We start from the raw sequence: 4,990 nt of genomic DNA on the forward strand, positions 1-4,990 counted from the left end.
CTAAGAATTACTCATTTATCATTAAAATTCATCTGTGACTGTTGGATGTACAGTCAGTTTAATGGCATTGCTGTGCCCTCGCTCTTGACTCCTGAGCACCAAGAACTTGGTGGGGGAGGGGAGGGAAGGACTTGCTGTGGATTCAGTGAGGTCCGTGTGATCCAGTGGTGCCAGCCCTGGCTGAAGTGGGCTAGATAGTAAATATTTTAGACATTGCAGGCTCCATGGTCTCTGTCATAACTCCTGAACTCTGCCGTTGCCGGGAGGAAGCAGCCTTGGACAGTGTGTCAGTGAATGCCAGGGCTGCGTTCCAGTAGAACTTTACTTATGGAAACAGGCAGCAGGCCATGTTCGGCCTGCGGACCACTGTTTGCTGACCCCTGCTCAGAGGATGGATCAGATTGGAGTTCCTGAACCATCAGCTGCTGTGGTCCTCACTGCTCGTTTTGGCTTTGATCTGGAGACTTCCAGACTGAAGAGTCTGGGACGTAGTAAATCTCATTTCTAAGCCCCCATCTTAGTTCTCTTGGTTTGTTGGCTTGTTTGTATTGGTGATCAAAGACCTGGGGTGTTGAGTGCTCATTTTCAAAATTTGTGGTTTAAAACAATGGTTCTCATACTTTTTAGTCTCAGGAACTCTTTACATTCTTAAAAATTATTGACAACCCCAAAGAACCTTTATCAACTAGGTTATATCTATTGATGTTTACCATATTCAGAATTAAAACAGAAATGTTTAAAGCACAAGAATACATAAAGATGTGCTGCATTTAGCTGTCAGAGCAATAACGTCACCACACGTCATGTAGCGTCTGGAAAACCCTGCTGTAGGCCTGTGAGGGAGCAGCGTGAAAGGCAGGTCGTGTCCCAGTCTTAGCATAGAAGTCGTCACACCCGCGAGAGACCGTGAGGGTGAGGTGGGGTCCCCGGAACTTCCTCCTGCCTCGGACACGCCCAGCGTCCAGCCACACACAGAGGAGGTCCCTCGGAGAAAAATCCAGAAACGAGCCGAGCGACTCCCACATGTCAGGCGGATGAGGAGACGCCACATCGAGGCAGGTGGGAGAGGCTGGGGCACTCTCACAGATTTGCTTCTATTCTGTTCTATCTTTAAAATTAAGGACATGTCAGACTAAAGTGAATTAAGTAGGTACTTGAGCTATTTGATCTGTGTTAATAGATTAATAGCAAAAAAGAAAAAGGAAAATGAGAGAAAAAAGTTTATTTTCAGAATGATATTCAGAGTCAAGAGGTTTTTTTTAAGACAAATTATCCCACTCAAATCCCCTGGATAATTGGCTTCAGCTCAGTCTGAGCTGTAGGCAAGGTCCAATGGTCGTAATTGTTATATGAAAATTCAGTTTAAATCCCTTTTGGGTTTTTGGTCGCTTTGCTTAAGTTTAGAAAAATGCCATCTGTGTCTCTGTGAGCCTCTGTCGGGCTGCATTCTGGTGGAAAGCTAGCAGCTTCTTGTAAATGGTTATCCCTGTCTTCTTTGCATCAAAAGTAGGTTTATCTTGTAAAGTCTGAGTTTCCCAGGATTCTTCACTGTCACACGTCCAAAAGAAAAATAATTACATAAGTAACCTTGTACCACAAAAGAGAGAAAAGATGTCTTGGTCAATTTAAACACAAGCAGTCTACCCCATCGAAGGAATGGCATTTTTCAATGATAATAGCATTTTTAGTAGAATAATTTTAAATGATTATCATGATGGAAAAACCAGTTTGCCAGGTTGAGAGAAGTGTGCCTACGTGTGGCACATGGTGTGCCTACAGTGATGCTCAGTGTGCCTGCATGTGGTGCACAGTGTGCCTACATGTGATGTGCCGTGTGCCTATAGTGATGTGCAGGGGGCCTGCATGTGGCGCACAGTGTGCCTACAGTGATTCGCAGTGCACCTGTGTGTGATGTGCAGGGTGCCTACAGTGATGTACAGGGTGCCTGCATGTGGGCACACAGTGTGCCTACAGTGATGCACAGTCTGCCTGCATGTGGTGCACAGTGCGTCTATGTGTGATGTGCAGGGTGCCTGTGTGTGGCACGCAGTGTGCTTACATGTGATGGCCCCTCTTATGCACTCATGGAGTAGGCATTTTCTACATTACTAGGACCGTACTTTCTGAACCAAAAAAATAGAACAATTGATTAAACAGAGGATTATTTTACCACTTTGTGGTGTGAGGGCCAATGTAGGCGATGCTTTTGGACACCAAACTGCTGGCATTTCCAGGATATCTTAACAGATGATAGAAACCATGCTATTTGGAGTCAGGCCTTGCTATGCACTGAACTGTTTCTCCCCAGAATTTACATGTTGACACCCTAATTCCCCAGTGTGGCTGTATTTGGAGGAAAGAAGTCATTAAAGTTAAATGAGGTCAAAAGGATGGGGCCTGATCCAATAGGATTAGTGTCCTTATAAGAGAAGACACCAGAGAGCTCGCTCGCTCTCTCCACCAGGTGAGGACACAGCCAGAAGGTGGCATCTGCTAGCCAGGAAGGGCCCACCAGGAACTGACTAGGTCTCACCTTGCCCTTGGGCTCCAGCCTCCAGAACTGTGAGAAAACAGATGACTTGTTTAAGCCGCCCGTCTGTGGTGTTTCATTATGGCAGCCTGAGCTGACCGAGACAGGCCTGCCCCAGGAAACCCGAGGACTGAGAGGGAACAAACGTCAGGAAGGAACCCAGTGGTGGTGGCCTAGAGCAGTGTTCCTCTCTCCTAGGCCTTCAGCTGCTTCCCCTCTTGGATCATTTCTGTCAGCATTCAAACAAGATTTGGTAGTTCCTGTTGTAAAGAAAAGTCCTCAGGCAAAATTGAGATAGCTATCAAAAAATAAAATGGAAATACCCTTAGGCCAGCATTTGGACTCTAACGCTGTGTCCTGCAGATACACCTGCACAGGGACGTGGAGCAACACACTGGACTGTGCCAGGCCCTGCTGTAACCGAGGAAGGGCAACAACAGCCCAGTGTTCGTGGCAGGGTGGCTAAGTGGTAGTTCCACAGCATGGCACGCCGACGTCAGAATGTCCACATTGCAGGCCACACTTAGAAGTGCAGAATGTGCTTTACTTTGTTTATAGACATGGGTGTTTGTGTTTGCACAGAAAACGTCTGGAAAGATGTGCACCGATTACCAACAGTGTGCGGTGGCCAATCATAGCGACCATTTCATGGAAGTAGAGCATTTACGTTGTGTTACACACTTTTGAACTTACTTTTTGAAAGCTCCTTAGCCCCACATACTCCTAGTTACCGTACCTTCTGTGTGTTTCCCTCTGTGCTGCTTGAGGCTGACTTTCCACGTGGCCCCTTCACTTCTCCACCAAGACCACCCTTCCGAGTCCCCATGGTCTTCACGGCACGTGGCCCACTGACCACTCAGCAGCGCCCAACATGGACATTCCTCAGTCCCACTGTCTCCCCCAGCAATTTTATAGATTCCATGGCTTTAAATACCACCCTTTGCCAACATCTCCCACGTTATCTTCTCGGCGCCAGTTTATCTTTTGACCTGTGGATCCATATGCCCCCCTGTCCATTCAACCACCGTTCTTGGATGTCTTCCAGGCAGCTGAAGACAAATCCTTGATGCGTCCCACACCAACACCACCTGCCACTGCCTGCAGGAGCACCCACGTCCACTCTCACCTCTGTACCTCTTCCCATCCCTCCTCTCTCTGAGTCCAGTCCTGCCCGTCTAAACCACACAGTGTTGACTTTTACCACGGGCTAAAAGCCCCATGGGACCCACCAGCCATCTGTGTTCTGACTACACTTGCCTTCTGAGCCAGGAGAACTCCCTTGTCCGTACGCAGACCAGTCACAGGCTGTGCTCTGCAGAGAGCACCTTGATCCTTGGGTTGACATGTCAGTTCCTCGGAGAGGCCGTCCTTTGTCCCCAGTTTAAACTGAGCACCCCCATAACAGCTGTACTTATTTATTTGATGGAGACCTTGTGTTTATCCCCTGGCCCACGCCCTGAGCAGCAAATCCATGAAGGCAGGGACTGGGGTGTTTATGATGGCGTGTGCCCAGCAAATTGGTGAAACTAGTAAATATTTGCTGAATCACTGCTCGAAAGAGTAAAAAGACACAGTATCTAATGCTGCACCTTACTGGCCCTTAAATAAGAAAACTTGCCTTTAAGCCTTTTATCTTACAAATAAATTGTTTTGTGACTAGAATTTCTGACTAGCTGACTATTTTTATTTCTGTATTTTGGTCTAGAAGCCACCTAAACCTCATAGTGAAATATCTTTAAAACTACTCAAACTTTTAGGAAAAATATTGACAGAATATATCAGAATTTAGTAGCAATCAAAGGTAGGATTAAGATGGTTTGTAGTTCTTTTTCTAATTTTTAAATGATTATGTACAAAAATAGATTTTCATTATTACTCTTTCCAAATAGATTCAAAACATTATTACCAAATATGTACAAATGCCTGAAATAATAAGTCTAAAATGAGGAATTTGAAAACGAATCCTTTCCCCAGGGACCTGTCAATCTGCTGCCAAGGTCCTGTTGACGGACACTGTGGAAATCTGCGTTTAGGAATTTCTACGCAACTTCTTTTTCTATTTCGGTGTTTGCTTAGGTTAAAGTATGAGTAGAAACTATGTTAGTACTATTTTTAACATTCTCTTCATTACGTGTCTTTTTTTGACGTTGTTTGCCTTGACAGGCAGTGTGATAGATTTCCTCTGCTGTGGTAGCTTTGCCTGTGGCCCTCGCTGACCTTACCTTGTAAATGACCACGTCATCATTCTCTACTTGTGCTGCTTTTTCCTCTTGAATGGTAACTTAACCAGTTATTTAGGTCGTAGGTATAAAATGTTTTATTATTGCCCAAATCCAATGTTTGTCATTATATAAAGATTTTTTAAAATCATTCCCTTTCTCTTTGAATTCTGTGTGATATTTGCCAGTAAAAAATATTTTAAGGCCTTACCTTTTGGAATTTTTTGCGGGTTTTTGACAG

The sequence above is a fragment of the Equus przewalskii genome, chromosome 16, assembly GCF_037783145.1.
Source record: "Equus przewalskii isolate Varuska chromosome 16, EquPr2, whole genome shotgun sequence".
Lineage (NCBI taxonomy): Eukaryota > Metazoa > Chordata > Mammalia > Perissodactyla > Equidae > Equus > Equus przewalskii.